Source organism: Plodia interpunctella, chromosome 19 (assembly GCF_027563975.2).
Source record: "Plodia interpunctella isolate USDA-ARS_2022_Savannah chromosome 19, ilPloInte3.2, whole genome shotgun sequence".
Classification (NCBI taxonomy): domain Eukaryota; kingdom Metazoa; phylum Arthropoda; class Insecta; order Lepidoptera; family Pyralidae; genus Plodia; species Plodia interpunctella.
The window spans coordinates 196,041-213,113 of NC_071312.1; the positions used below are offsets into that span (position 1 = coordinate 196,041).

The 17,073-nt window shown below is 38.3% G+C and overlaps 1 protein-coding gene across 1 annotated transcript in view; it reads left to right on the forward strand.

Moving 5' to 3' along the window:
- Positions 1-17,073, forward strand: part of LOC128678469 (dystrophin, isoforms A/C/F/G/H-like) — a 455,052-nt gene that overhangs the window by 59,802 nt on the left and 378,177 nt on the right. The gene's annotated exons all lie outside the window — the stretch shown is intronic.

Genomic DNA, 17,073 nt, shown 5'->3' on the forward strand with positions numbered 1-17,073 from the left:
ACCCGTGTTGTAGATTGGGACTACAATGAAATGTAACAATGGAATCATTTATCTAGCACAGCACACCTACAGACAGGGAGAGATGGAAACAGTTGGAGGAGCCTTCTACCCTTGGGGTGGCTTCTACCATGTCTGGTACATGAAAATAAAACTATATAAGATAATTTACTACCCTGTGTTATTCCAGGTTATATTCTACCCGTGTACCAAATTCATAATAATCGGTCCAGTAGATTTTGCGTGAAAGAGTAAAAAACATACATATACATATATACACACTTCCTCACAATCTTTAGTTTTTATAATATTAGTAGTATTATTACTTTTTTTCAACGTTACATAGGGTAAAGTGTCCACAGGTTATTATTCAATTGAACTTAGATATGTTGGACATGTCTCCACATGAATAGGGCGGATGTGATCCGGCGGTAATGAGCGACAAGCTTTTTCATTAATGCATTTTGTGGATTCTCGCGGAATATGAATCGTGTGAGCTCTGCTGACTAATACTTACTAATGAAAAGAAAACAGAATTTAGGTGTACTACGTGGTGTCATGAAGGCTATAGAGTACCTTGTATGCAAGATAATGTTGTAAAAGAAATAAGATTATACTTGTATTCACTATTTTGGTTTTACAACCATACAGTAGCGCTAGTTCCCTCACTAGCGTAGAATCAGGCAACCGTTTTATCGGCACTAAACTGTTCTGATGTGAAAACTGAAAATGGCGGCCATAGCCGTCAATAATCGCGTTACGGCTACTGTGAGCTCCGGCGAAATGCGAGAATTATATTTTTAATAATTTCAATAGCTCTGCCGCGCTTGCATTGCAGTTATAGCCGTCGATCATGTCCCAGATGGCGCTAGCCGACTGGCCGTCTACCCACAAATCACGCGCGCCCGTCATTTGCATGCGGGCCGTCTCGCCGGACAGACGTCTACCTAAATATAAACTTTAAAGCAAAAATGTTCGCACGTCAGCCTGAGTTATAGTCGAGTTAAATAGGAAGATAATAGGATAGTCGCTGGAATAATAGGAAGCCGTCTGCATGCCGGGACGTGATCTTATTTCATGAGCGGCGCGAGACAGGCGCGCCCGCGTCCTCTTAAAATATACGATACCCATTACGAACTGTAAAATTTGCATTTTTTCTGCAAGAAAAATGTGCTTGACGATATTACCGACCATTTAAATAGTATTTTTCAAAAGAAGTAAAGATCGATTATGGAAGTATTGATATGAATCCCTATTGTACAGCGGAGTAACTAGATATGTAAATCATATAAGTTATCAAAATCATAGAAAAAAAAACACAAATTAATAAAAAATATGTAAGTTGTGAAGCGTACAACGTAGGACGCAGACTTGAAAGTTTAAATTCCTTCATTATTAGCGCGTTCCAACAACCTGCAGGAATGTCGAGGCGGATTCCAGACGAGCTGCCGCTGTCGCCTGCGAGAATCGCCGCAACTTCCGAATCTTTCTGTAGTTGTTGGAATCCATCTCGGAAATGAGGGCGATGACAGACGCGACCCCGTTGCCACTAAAAGCAAAAAACTGAAACAACAATATGGCGTTCTCATTGCACATGCTAGGGACGTCACAGTGATTAATGCGAGTACACATGCATAAATCAAGTGCAATTTTAAATTCTAAAACGAACATTATGTGTATCGGAACAAGACCTAAGGCATATTAATACTTAGTAAATTTGAAGTGTGTGTTTGAAAATTATGCCGCGTTCGTTTTATCTGAACTTCACGGCAAGACAGCTAGATATATAAAGCCAAGGGCTGTGGTACTTGAAGGTTTTAAAATGTAAATAACTTCAAAAAGACGTTCTATCGGCCCTGTGTGATTGCAGCGACCTACTCTCGCAGTGACGTCACAAAGCTTGCTTTCTAGGGCGCTCCTCTCATTACGAGGTGTTCCCGTAGGACGCCCCCCCCCTCCCCATCCTCAGCGCCCCTCTGTATCAAATGTGTAAAAGTTAGGCGAAACTAAAGGGTGGCGATTCATAAATAAATAAAAAATAATTGGCCAAGTGAGGATATCACTTGAGGGTTGTTTCGAATGGACCGACAAAGTGGGTAGGTGGTTCGATTTTTGTAGCACATTGCTATTTCTTTATTCCTTAAGATACTCACGAAACCCTACGGAAAAAAAACGGCAAATTTGCAATCTCAAAGAGTCACTCGTGCGATTTCGTTTTACTGATACTACGTGTTGTGCTGTGTGGTCTTGCCTTTTGTTGAATTTTTATTTGATATCCTTTTTTATTGACGCATCACTCAATTATCTTTTTATATTATTACCTCTGAGCAAAATATTTTTAAGCATATCTTTCACTGGTGAAAGATTAGGTGCAATATGTTTTAACCTATAGCGTCATCATACACTCGACGTGCACTCTGCACTGATTAATTTTTAATTTGCATGTGTTTATTTTTGTTTTGCATGTAAGTAATTTGCTTGGTACTTTTAAGTTATATTTTTTATTATTTGTTGATTTATTTATGTTGCGTTCTGTATCTTTCCAGGTACGTACTCAGAATCTTCCTCGAGCCGGACCCGCACCGAGCAAACAGCACTCACTCGTTGCTTAAATAACATTAAACGGGTGTTTCAGTAAGCGCTCGTTGTGGCCGGTGTCGTACTAATGTTTGTTTGTCGATGCTGGGTTGTTGCAGCAATATCTTTGGTGGTTACAATTTATGTTTTGGTGGGGTAGTACGGTTTTGGCAAATATTTTCATTAAGTTCCAGATTTTCAAATATATCTAAACCAATAAGTGTCTGTATGTGACTACACCGATTGCACGTTTTGTAGTTCTCCACTACAAAAGTAAATCTATAGAATTCAAAATTAAGACCAATACGAAAAATGCATTGTAAAAAACACATTTGTTTGTACGGAATACACGTATGGCACAATGGTAGACGCCGAAGTTGACGCGATACCCTGTATGTAAATATAGCTTCATATCTGAGGGCGCTCGGAAGGCGTTACTGCGGGAGATTCGCGGATAATCCTCGGATCACCTGGGATCTGCGGAGCGGCGAGCGGGGCGGGGAGCGAACGCTTAACCCTCGCCCGTGCTCATATCGGCAATAAGACGATTTTTATGAATCTCCCATTGCTGGCAGTCGCCCGCGCCCTCCCTGGAATAATTTGCATTTTTCGATTGAATTCCATTTATACTTTTGCGTCAATGAATTATTTCAATGATTGATAAAAGATTTTTCTGTCCAATTTAGCTCGTCCGGATCGCGCTTTTTTACGGTATTTTATTTTGTAGCTTTTGTGGGATAAATGTACCATTAAAATACCTTTGTTTCACAGTAAAATTTTTGGTTCACAGGCCAAATTCTTTCATCGATTATTTTGTAAGCGGTATATATTTATACTATATTTCGTATTATGTGAATTATACAGTGTATGAAATTATTGCCGGCCCCGACCGGGATGCGCGGGCGTTGAAGAGTTAAATAAAAAGTTTTGATTTCAGTATAAAAGAAGTGTAGTAGACTAGCCATGATTCATGCGAGCAAACACTCTGAGGCGCTCGCATTCCTCACCATCGTCTTCGGAAAAGAAAGCGAAATGAGGGCTTTGTGTGTGAGTGCTTCGAGACATCGTAGCTATCGTAGCACGTCTACGAGAAGACTACGAGGTCACTATCGTAGCTAGTAGCCGTGCTACGAGCAACGCTGCGAAATGCATTACGATTCATGCGCATATGCGTGATCAATAAACCACTGAATGAGTGATTATATTGTACAAATCTGAAAATTTGATTGGTTTTGACAAGAATAGGATTTTTGTGTTTTAGTGAATGACTCGCGCCGTGCGCCGGGCAAACATAGGCCCGGCCCGTCCAGCTCTCGGGACGGGGACGCTGTGTTTGACGCGATTTGTAAACATTTGTTACGGGAGCTGACTGTAAAGATGGTACGGCTCACCTTGTAACATCAATACTAACTTTATATGTATTTGCAATTAAGATCTTCAGAAGGTATGAATGATCTAAGTACTTAACCTAATTACATATTCTTACAGAATTTATAGAAATATATCATTCTAAGTCTGCTCTGTTACCTCATAGGAATTTCGTTAGTTCTCACTTGAGAAATAAAGACATATTGTTTAGTCAATAAACATTTAATAATTTTTTGTTGCTTGTTCAAAATTAGCTGGTTATATAATTTCTTGTCATTTCGGTCTCTTAGACAATGTACGTTGAAAGTAGGCAATTTGATCACATCTGTACGAGGTTGTAAGAAAAAGAACGACAACTAGATAGCTATATAGATGAATGTAGACTGCAGAAAGTTGCGGTAAATTGCGCGGTGCGTGCCGCGGCGACAGACGACAATCTTTGATTAGTCTGTGTTGTGACTGTTATTGTTGCGAGCGAAAAGAGGGGCGCTAACTGTGAGTTACATATATTAGTTAAATGTAAATGGTTTTCAAAATAGAATTATAAAATGGATTACAGCGGGCTCTGTGTGTTTAGAAACTTATACTGTTGACACGCACGAACTATACTGAAACGCTCTCAATCAGTACAGTGCGTTAACAGTGAGAAGATAACATACCGCTTTACGTAATATCCGCAGAATGTAATAGTAACGTGCATAATGTCGCAGGTTCTAGGGAAACAATCGGCGAAGGTCAGAGCTGGCGCGGGGCGAGGGAGGGGGAGAGGGTAAGGTTCAAATGAAACTGGGAGATTTACAACCTCCGCGCACAGCACGAGGGAGCGCTGTGAACGGTAGGATAATGAACATTCGTCAAATTCTACATAAAAAATTGTTATAATATTTTGTAGAATAATGTGGGGTTAAAATAGCGCACGAGTTCTTTGGAGCATTTCTATGAATTACCTCAATTTAGACAAACCTTGTATTTTGCTCGTGTCACATGTTGGAAACGTTAATGCCAATTCGGTTAATTTAGATACCGCCAGGCTCCGCGATCTGATTTCTGTTATGGAGTTTTTACGGAGAAAGAAATAGAAATCGTACGAAAAGCCACACCGCAATGAGTGCTAATCTCGGGGGTGGGGAGATCCGTCACGAGATTCATTTGAATGCGATTGAACTGCTAATTAAGAGCGATCACTGGCGCGCCGCTGAGACCACACTCACTGCCTCCTGAATGATATACATTGTACATTCGTTGTTTGCTCTGGTCTGCGTTATATCACATACAATGAAAGGTTTAAGACACAGATCCGATCCAAAAATAAAAAGGGTTTATTAATAATATAATATCTCCTTTCCCTTGTCATAATAAAAATGCGAAAGTGAGTTTATTTGTGAGTAAGGACATATGCTACATGTCATCCCACAGATCTGAATCTGATAATGAGAAAAATTATACGAATTGCATCACTTATATGAAAAGAAAGAAGTTGCACTGTTGTCATTTTATTTTATTTTCGTAATTGCTTAATGTGCGACGAGCCCAAGGCTCCAGGCGGTATTCAATCAATTAGCGAACATTGTCGACGAACTTTTGAAAAATTTTAAGCGCCAATTAATTGGCAGATATTTGGGAAGCAATTTCTTAAAGGTTTAATTTCGGTTCGCAAATAGTCTCCTATTTATGTCGTGGTTCGTCCTTGTTCCTGCAGTGCTTCCGCATCTTTACGTCAATTAAAGAGGTTTTTGATAAATGTATCACTTGATTTTTTATTTTTGCTGATTTTGCTTTTATATGATTTAAGTTAGTTTCTTTTGAATATTGTAATACAGTTCTCAATTAAAGGATATTGTTAGTTAGGCATTCTTTTATGTTTATCAATAAATAACCCGTCGATCGCGGTGATAGAAAGCTCCGACCGACCATTTGTATAAGCAGGCATCATAGATTGATAGAGGCAAATTGTATAACTTTTGGCGACATTAAATTGAAGAAATTGTCCTATTTGTCATTGTCATTTAATTTTGGTAGTACCAGTCTATATTATAGATGAACGACGCAGACAGCCACATCTCCCGTGGAGTTTAAAGAGAACAACGTACAACAGCACATCCGGTTAGTTTACCAGCGTCAATGAATCGCGGGGACATTGAAAACTGCCGTAGGAAAAGTCAGGGTGAGACGTCCATATGTTGAGTGGTATGTGCGAGAGGGACATAGATGAGAGGGATGATTTCCCTCTCGTTTGGGCGGCAGTGAGTGGCGGGCGGCCGCGGGCGAACACACGCCGCCGCGGCAGCGCGAGTGCCTGTGCCGAGTGCCGAGTGCTATACGTGCGGCGCGCCGGTCGGCAGCCTGCTATGTGAATACTTCTATAAGTTTATTTCTGTTAGAATATTAGATGTTTTGTTATTAAATTGTATGATATAGACTTTACAGGTCTAGAGTCCCACGAGAAAGTTTGTAAGTTTGCATAATTAACAAGTTGTCATGTTTCATTTCGAACAGCGCACTAAATTACTGCTACGTATATAATATACATCTGTTTTCGGTGTCGCGCTCAAGCTCGCTGTAGGAAATGCACGTTCAGTACCAGTTTTGGAGCTAACGAGAGATTGACATTTCAAAATACATGTTGATTGAAAATAACTATTCAATAACGTGTCATTTCGTGTTTCTAATGGATCGGATTGCTTAAATGACAAACTTATTCGGAATTTCTACAATGAAACCAAATTTTGTTTTTATTTTATTTTAAAGCTTTACATATATCCCGACAATGTATATGTTGTGCATCATCAGGAAGCAACCTCTGATCTGGTTAGCTCACAACACGTGACTCATTAGCATGCCGCCTGCAGCATGGTCTGACAGTCACCGGCTATGATACGACAACGCGGCGTGCGGGAGACACATTGCATTGATACAATTGATTGTTACAATAACCATAATTATATTCCCAAATCCTCTCGGTTTCAAAATATTTCACCATTTTAACTAGTGTATCTTTGAAACAGAACTCGTTTAGCCTTTATCACTTTTTATTCGAAGTAATTATTCACAGATTATTTTAAAGTTGGAATCAACTGTATCTCTGAGCTACCGAAAAAATTTCGGGATTCTATATAATTTCAGGTACGTGCCCAAAACCGTGGCTATCAGCGCATTCAGACTACAAACTGGTGCTTGTGTAGTATATAGATTTCGTGATCCACACCCGCCGTCCCATATCAGCATTCGGAACGAGTTTGTCCCTTGTAAAGTAATAATGAAGTTTCTGCAAAACAATGTGCCCGAAAGACGCGCGTCCCTCCGGCCGCCAGCGGCCGCACGCGCCTTATCTTTTCCGAACACGTTTCCTCTCTAACATATAAGGAGCTACTGTGCTATGTTTTCCTGTTTTGTTTTTACCTAAACGTGAGAAGAAAACATTCTTTTCCTTTACCTTTTTTGTATATTTAATTATTTTTCCTATTTATGTATGCTAATCGATCGGTGCTTGATGCTTGAATGGGACTAAAGGGAGTTGCGAGTCACAGAGGTATCATGCTCCGCTGGACGTGTGGTGTGAAGGAACTCGCGCATTCGCACAATCTTCATGTCCGTTACGTAGCTGACAGTCTCCAGGAGTGCCGCCTGCGGAACAAATGTATGGCTATACTGGTCTAGCCTGGCCCTTTTTTACGAACAGAGGGACTCCGAGGCCGAGGGCCCGGACTACCCACTAAACGGCGTTACCGTACCATGGGATCGCGAACATTCTACCACGACGCCTCCTAGCGTTGCCTAGAGGCACTAACCAAGGTGAGCCGCATACAATCCAGTCTGGAAGCAGATCAGAGGCAGCGGCTCTAGGCCTCGACCCCTACCACGGCTGTGTGAGTAGAGAGCTTAGCCTCCTTTTCTCACAGTCACTAAGCCATTTCTCTTGGAGACGACTCCCCGACCGGCCCGAAGTAACCAACCTCAGGCCCTGGGTTCCACTTAACTTCACCGCGGTGAGCCAAACCCTGTAATGTATGATAGTAATACTATCTGGTAGAGTCCATAATACTTATGTGGTAACAAATTGATTTTATCTATTAGGTAAAAAAATTACAAGGAAAAATAAATGAATATTTTTTCAGAATTCCCAGTATTATTTGTATGGGATTTCGAAAAAAAAAAGACGATATTTGAATATGTAACCATGTCAAAAACAGCTCCCTAAAGCTGTCGGTTCCTCGTAGGTTATGTTCAGAGGTCAAGGTCAGAGGCTGCAGGTCGCGGGAGGGGGTGTGCAGGGAGGGACCCATCGAGGGTAATGTGCTGCTGGATGTTCGTCTCTAATTGCTTTGCACTGTGAATGTATTGGAAGAAGTGGCAGTCACCACGCCGCGTCACATACCATAACCTGTTACATGTACTTAGTTTTTATATTCATCTAAGTCAAAGACATTCTTTGACATATAAATACTGCTACAAAAAAATTTCCTGGAATTTTTGTGAAACGTCATCCAATCAGTGAATAAGTGTCAAAAAGTGGAGTTGCCGTGGATGATAAACGATGTACCTGACGCCGGCGATCTATTCCGGGAATGACATTCTAGTTCACACTGAGCTGTCACGTTGCTGTATCTTCTGTGCAAAAATAGGTCAAGCACAAGTTGGCTTCGCATTGCTAGGCTCTTAAAATTCTTTGTTATTGACTTTTAAATAAATATACATAAATATTTAATTATTATGGTGTAATATTATTACAATGCAAGGGCAGTGTCAGCCATTGAGACGCGAGCTACATCAAATAAAGAAATCATGTCAAGTCCAGTTTTTATACATAGATGATGCCCACTTAGCACCGTGACACTTATGCAGTTGCGAGAAGTCGGTAACACCTGACGCTCTCGGCCGCCCTCGCGTCGCGTCCGCGTCTCTTGACACTGTCGGCGAGTGTCACGAGTGTCGGAGAGCCGGCAGCTTTGTCTGCAGTCTCGCGAGAGCTAAACTTGCGTGCTCACTTCCGACTCTCCACACGTAACTTCCACCGCTGAGTTAACTTCAAGAGCTTGGTTTTTGTTATAGTTTTACGATATGCTTTTCTTTATTTTTGGGTTTATTTTATTGATTTAATTAGATTCACTAAGTGTCCCACTGCTGGGCAAAGGTCTCCATCCATTCTTATTCATTCTAGTCCTGTAATGGGTTAAATTTTTTCGGTCTTCTTTCGGGATAAAAAAGGATTCTATATTTCTGATAACGTTTGCAAATTAATGAAATATTTTATAAGATTTAAGGAATCACTGGGTAAAGAACATTTATCTATTCTCCCATACCCACTTATTACTGTAAATAGAAATATTAAAATCTGGAGGTTAAAAGTTATTCGAAAGAATTTCTTTAAGCATTTACATCCGCTTCAATCACCCGCCTGACATTTTATAACTTAAGTTTTATCACAACGTAAAACTTGCCTGTGGCTTTTAAATTAGCGAAGTTTCTGCGACGGGAACAAAACTCTGATAGCTTTAAATGTGCATATTTTCCCGACTAGTTTCCAATTTAGTCTACAATTTTGTTTTTTGTTTCGTTAAAGTCGGTGAGTAATTAGTTGTGTTATTTGTAGGTTATTTTCTACCCGCGTACCGAATTTCATAGCAATCGGTCTAGCAGATAATGCGTGAAGAGGGTTACCTCTTAAACAAACTTATAATATTAGTTGGGAAGTTGGAATAATATGAAAAAATCAAAACTTCTGTTAAATTAGACAAGACTCGTTTTATATGGCTGACAATTTTTTAACTCGAGTTTGTATTTACTTCGAGTATATTTCGCAATGTCGGACGTCAAGCATTGTTTGTCTGAGATAAATCAGTCTAAATAAAGATAATAAACTTTTCCCAAACGGCTTTGCTGTATGATAGTACACAAGTTTCTGGTTTTATGTTTTTAAATCTTCCACACTGGATAAGGTTGCATATATTCTAGATAAAGCTTTATTTGTTATAATAGTAAAGTATTATTGTTTTAATAGTAAAGATCTAGACTTCGTGCTTTTCGGCTCTGCCCTTAAGGCCGGCCACAAGCGGAGCCGGCTGATGCAACTTGTGTAATTGCGTTCACAACTTAGTTGCAGACCTCGTGATATTGTTTAGACCAAGTTTCCTTCCGTATGGTCTACTCTACACCCCTTCTCAAACGTACAGAGGGGTGTTGTAAGTTTATCTCGTGTCTTTGTTTATGGCTAATCAATATGAATTGATTTCGAAAAAGTAATAGTTTATCTGATTATGTATGGTGGCTTGACTTGGATATATTTTATGTCTTCTACAGCTTTTCTAGTACGGTCAATACTATAATAAGAGAACATTTCCGAGAATCTGTTATTTAAAAACATTGTTTCCAGCCGCGTTAGGTACATTTTTCTTTATTTTTACGAGAGCTTCGTGAACGTAACACATCCCTGCGACAAATGTTCGTGCACAAGCAACAAACGGTTTATATGGACCCTAATACATCGGTCAGTTGGAATCACGATGTTTATCTGAAATTATATTACAGGATAACAGCATTCCACGAAATAATTCCCATACAATCAATGTTTGATCCTTATCGACTTTATAACAACGGAATAAGGTATACAATAAAATTCAAACGATCCTTTTGTATACGTATAAAATACAGAAAGTATTTTATACGTATACAAAAGTATATACGGGCAGGATCTGGTTTCAATTTAATTTGGCATTTTTGCCAAGAATGTCGGCTCGGCAGTGTTTTTGTGCTAATGTATTGCTGGTGCAATGCAGTGTGAGCCTGGCTCCGCCCCGCGCCCTCGCCTGTCTGCTACTGTTATAACGATACGACGCTTTGATATAACGATGGCATAACGTTGTGTATTTTTGAAAAAGTTTTTATTTTAAATCTTAAATTCGTAGTGCGTAATTAGATGAGTATTGCTATTTCTTACTACATACTTTTGTCTAAGCATATTGATTGAATTTTAAGACTAGAAGCAAGTTAATCATTTTATTGTATTATTTATAAATACTTTAATGCAACTTTTTGTAGTGAATTATAAAAAAAGACTTCGTATTTGTTAAAATTTAAATGACCTTTCATAAAGTAGCCTACATTAGGATGCCGCACGATCGCAGACGCCTGCTACATTTGATACGAGTTCATTTCTGTAGAATACGAGATGTGATAGATTTCCTCTAGGATCTGTACGTGCGTCCGTCGCACTAGCTTCATTCGATTGCACGTTTGGCGGGATTTATGTACGAACATGTGGTCCCAACTATGGTATTCATATTTTGTTCTTGGATCTCTCTTGCTTTCCATCGCAACACAGCACACACAAGATTCTTACTCACAACATCACAGTTCGAATACACAAGCAAACGGCAAGTAAGCTTTTTTGTACTCCGCGACAGGGCGTGACATTCAGTCTAGTCTTAAGTTTATAATGGCCTCTGTCACACTACAATATCAATTTCTATACTGCCTTCTTCGGTGAAGTTTTATATTCACGACAAGGTTACGTGTGCCTCGTGCGCACGTGGCTGCTGTATATCAAGTCCAGCTTGTTGATGTTCCACCGCACTAACTGGTCCTTGTAAATAGAAATAGGCTCTGCGCAAAGATATAAGTAGGTCAATACACTACAACGTATCTCCATGATCTGAGCCCCTACTAGAGTGACGTAGAGTCTCTCTGAAATTGACATTTTAGACTAATATCAACACTCTTACCAGAGCGCGGTAGTCGTAAAAGTTATGTCAGAAGCCTTTAAGCGACTTGAATAAAATCTGACACCAGTGTTAGCAATTAATACCCTCGAAAAGAAGAAGATCTGAGCGTTTTTCCAGTTTCATTTTGAGCCGCAAAGCGTCGTAGCCCAGGGTCTACTTGAAATAGCTCCAAATATACTACGATGTCAATTATAGGTACTATAAATATTGGGAAGATTTATTTGATATTGTTTATTTCTGATTTACATTGCACTATCGTCTTCGTTATGACGCGAAACGAACAGATTATTCCCGAAAGTTCTATAAGTACTAAATTTTGTGCTTAATCAAATTTGAAGTATTAATTTGTTGTTAGTGATGAATACGCGCTAATATTGGACATAATCACATTGGTATGTTCATTATAAACTAATATTGCTAGCGACGATAGTTTTGAATAATGTAGTGCGATCAACAGTTTGGAAGCATGAAATATGCAGACAGACAGACACGGCAATCAGAGTATCGGATTATAAAGTGTGGCGTAGTGCAGAGAGATGTCGCTAAGCGAAAACTTAATTACAATACTTATGAACGCAATTGATTAGATTATTACGATAAGGGTAGGCTGATGATGATGACGATGACGATAAACGTAATTAAACGGCGGCTTCGCCCGCGTTTATTACGTGGGTCCGTTCGTTACTTATTTCTGTCAATATCTCGGCTTCTAAGCAACGTATCGCGATGGATATACCAGATTTTAAGTTAGATCGTACATTTGTGAATACCGCATCAAATTCCATATTTTGTGTGATGCGTGAACAAATGTACAGACAGACAGACAAATATTAAAAAAAATAAATGTTTAAGTTTCTATTAGTACAATTAAATATTTATATTTATTTTTACCTGTATCTCCTATGTACAGCACATAAAGTTACCCTGCACCCCTGTGACAATGATTTTAGTAGGTTGATTGTACAGACATAGCTCAGTTACAATTTTATAATTTTGTTATTCACCATTTATAGGCACTAAAGAAACACGAAAAATAATTTTCGGTCAGAAACACGCTTGCGAAGTCAGATTTTTTTTAGTTCTATTTCAGAAATATCTCAGTGGAGGCGGTATGCTCGACAAAATAACCTATTAATAAATGCAAATTTCTTTGTGTTAGTACAAAGGACTATTTATTGGTGGCAGCAAGATATCAGATACATTACGTGAACCCTGCGCACTTACTGAATTATTAACCTCGTGTCAGGGTAGCTGTCGAGGATTTACTCATTTTCATTTTGGCGCCATTTGTAATTCGCAGGTATTTAATTTGGAGCAGGTGTTCCCTATAGTAATGGCCGGGAAGCGCCTACATAAACGTATCTTAGCTGAAACAAGGCGCTTAATTTGTAAAGATATACAACTTTATTATTATTACTTACTTTCAGTACTTTGTAAATTATTCGGATACAAAACTTAACCGCGGCAATTTTTGAATAAAAAATTGATTTCTCATTACATTGTACAAAACAAAGTAACTTCCCGCTGTCTGTCTGTCCCTATGAGTATGTATGCTTTGATCTCTACGCAATTGATTTTGATGCAGGTTTTTTGAATAGATAAGACTGATTCAAGTGGAAGGTTGACAACATGCATAATATTGCACCCGTGCGAAGCCGGGACTATTGTTTCCAAATTTTAGAAATGATTAAAATCTGTTGTTTATATCCAGATGACACGGTATATCATCACGGATGCTAATTTATACAACATCTGTGACGTTTCGCCTCGGCCGACGGCGTCGGTGGCTACAACATTACAGATTTCCCAAAACGAAGGTTTTATATTTCTCTCCAGTTTTGGTAGTTAATCTGGGGGTTGATTCTGCTAACGTTACGTTATAATATTTTTTCTAAATAGATAATTTAGTGTAATTTATATATGGGTTATAGTAAGATGTATTTTACAATAAATTCTGCAATTGATAAAACATTGAGACACAATTATGAAGACAAATTGACGGCACGTTTCTTACAATCCGCGGCGAGTTGAAACTCAAAGAAGTATTTATCTCAGAGCCATTATCAGGAATTTTGTGTAATTGTTTTAGTAAATTAACGAGCCTTTGGCGTAAAGTTTGTTTAATTAATCTTTTTGCGTTTATTTGGGAAAGTTTCCATTTGATTAGCTGTTGTTTCTTTCTTGATATTACCTACTTGTAGGTTACTGGCGCCCAACGTGGGGTGATTTACGAATAAGCTTAATAGATAATTAGGTGTATATTATACTATCATAAGTTCAAGTTTTATTATATTTATTACACTTAAACATTTTACATAACGTAAATTTATCTGCTAGCAGTGTAACAAAAACCGTATGTATAGGTTTGAACGTACACTGGCATTCACGTCGAACATCCGTAAAATTTGGCATATATTTCTTACTTGAGCATGTCAAGACAGACGATCGTGAAGCGAAGCAGTTCTTCTTAACATTTATTATATAAGAAATGGTTATTAGAATAACTGTGCCAGTTAACAGAAAGTGAATCAACTTTTCTATATTTTTATTGAATTACCGAGAATGGCTAGAGACGTGGGCATGTTGTGGGTCCGCTAAGTAGACATGTGATGTGTTATGACAGAAAGGTTAGATAAGCCTCTTTTTTATCGACAGGATTGTTAAGTTCTAAGTTCCGAACATGAAACTACTACAAAAATAGTAATATAGTGAAATGGTGTGTACACTATTCCACTGTATACTTCTAAATCGGCGCCAAAATAACGTCTTTACTTCTATATTCCAGATTTCTGTGATCAGCACTTGGTGTTAGATAAAGTATACAACCAAGTGTAATCATATTCTTTTTGATATCTTACTGCAAACGTACTGGAATCCGTTCTTACATTGTGACTCGAAACACATACTCGTCTTTATCATCGTCATAGATCATCAAACGCCGACACAAATGAACGTACATTACGTAGTTTGTATGTGTGCTTTTTTACAGCAAGTAACGCACTAACTGCAGTCAATATACAACCATGGTACAGTCCTTGTATGAGCCACAAGCACTCTACTGCTGGACATCTGGTGATATGAATACTACCTGCGCCGGCGCGGGCGGTGCCGGTCGTGCTGTCGTCACACGAGGTTACTCTATACACGTGTAGTAGTGATATGATAGGGTTTTATTCTTAAAAAACCTAAAAATTATATTAAATTAATATTATTCATACTACCCAAGAGGTGCTCCAACGATTGTTAGCAAAGCTTTATATATATATATATATATATATATATATATATATATATATATATATATATATATATATATATATATATATATATAATTAAAATTATATTAAATTAACATTATTGCTTAAAATATAACAATGTTTCCATTGAATATTCGAACAATGTTTCCAAATTAAATTATGCTGATTATGTATTTATAAGAGAGAGGGAATATATAGCTATGCAAATGATTATACAGTTTTAGTGGTTTTTTATATCTGTTTATTTATTTTTAAGAATCAAATCTTTTTATAATTTTAGCTAGATTTTTATGTCCATATATCAGGAAGTCCCGTTTAGATTTTTGTTTGTATGCCATTATGATATATAGATTTTTTGTTTGTACTCATGTTGTTGGTTGTGATGAGCTTCGGCCGTTCGTAGAGTTGCGACGTAGCTGTGACTCGTAGTCCCACGACTCGCTCGCAGCGCGTCGCCGTCAAGTGCTACAAAACTTTGTAGCATATCAAGTCTCGTAGTATAGTTCAATAAAAGAATAGATCTATAGAAAAGCCTTAGTATAATGAAGTATTTTTATACTTTGATTTTTTGACTTTGAACACTATATGCATCTAATCAACATTATCGTAATATACACAAAATGCGACATCAAATAGAAAATTATTTATGTATGTTATGTAAAAATATTCATCCAGAGCCGGCCACGCGCGTCTTACACCACTGGTGTAGTAGGACTGCGGTGACCACTTCCCATCAGTTTGGTCACTCGCCTGTTTGCTTGTTCTGTAGTAGAAAAAAATCGACTTGCTTTCAATTTTTTTTAATGTCATCGTAATACAGTGCATTGTGTTGCATTGCGTCATGACTATTATTGTCAAACGCAGAGCGTCATGCAATTGACAGATATACAATAAAGACCTCCCTCTGTAAAGTCGGGTAAGTCCCGTCGGTCTGTCTGTGCCAGCCCGTTGGTCAGCATTGTCGGGAGCTAAAGCCGTGAATTTTAATTTCTACTTCAACCATTAGGAGTTTAAGCTCGGTCTTCGTGTAGGGTTGCCAGTACTTTCAGTTGAAATTATTTCTTTTTGTTTAACGATATTTAAATGTTTTTGTCTCACAGTTCAGGAGTTGTTTTTGTACTTCAAGTTCCGGCGAACCGTTGTATTTTTTTATTTTTTTATTATCGCCGTTTGTATAATATAAATAACTAAGCTACACAAAATATCTTGCAAATTAGAATTTTAATATTTTCCTTTACGTAATGGAGCAGGATATGGCACAAGCGGGTCGTCTGATGATAAATGATCACCGCTGCCCCTGAACAACTTTAGTGCGATTGAATTCAATTTTCAATTGAATAATTGATACACTTCGCATTTTTTTTGTCAACCCTAACTCTGCGGCCCAATCCCCCGCGCGCTCCGGCGCACCGCAACAAGTTTCACAACATTTACATAACACTCGATTGTCGGCTAATCTCAGAATTATAACTCTTCTGATTTTAATCGCTAATCGCTCGCGTGTCCCTTATCGCTTTCACAGCTCGATAAATAATAATATAACACTTCATTATATTTTTAGACGTTTAATGCTCAGCTTGAGACGTTGGGGCGGGCTTTTATATTATTTCCTTGAATTGAGTAGCGAATAAATTTAGTTATAAAAAAATAAGCAATTGAGGAAGGATAAGAAAAGAATAAAGACTTGTATTCCGTAACATAGTGTAGTTCCGCCGACAAAAGGTGTGCTCTCATTATTCAACAATATTCTTCCTTGAATCGAGCACCAATTTTACTTGTAACTAGATTATCGCTTGCACAATAGTTCGTTTTCTTCGAGGGTGAACACAGGGGCGCCACCCTTGCTCATTCGCGACATCTCGCCGCATGCGTCTCCGACTCACGCTTTGCTAACAATCATTGGAGCACCTCTTGAGTAGTATGAATCAGAATATTTGAGTACGTATGTAAACGCGAATGAAGAAGGTGAATAATTTTAGCTAATTAACATTAGTGTTACTTTCTGGAAAATATTTTTCTATAGAATCGTCACTGCCTCATATGGTTTTGAAACAAATTGATTTGTATTCATATTTACCTATTTCATAGTTTACCCAAAGACTGTTGTAGTACATAGATTCAACAGCGTATATAGATTCATCGCTTCATAAAGCGAT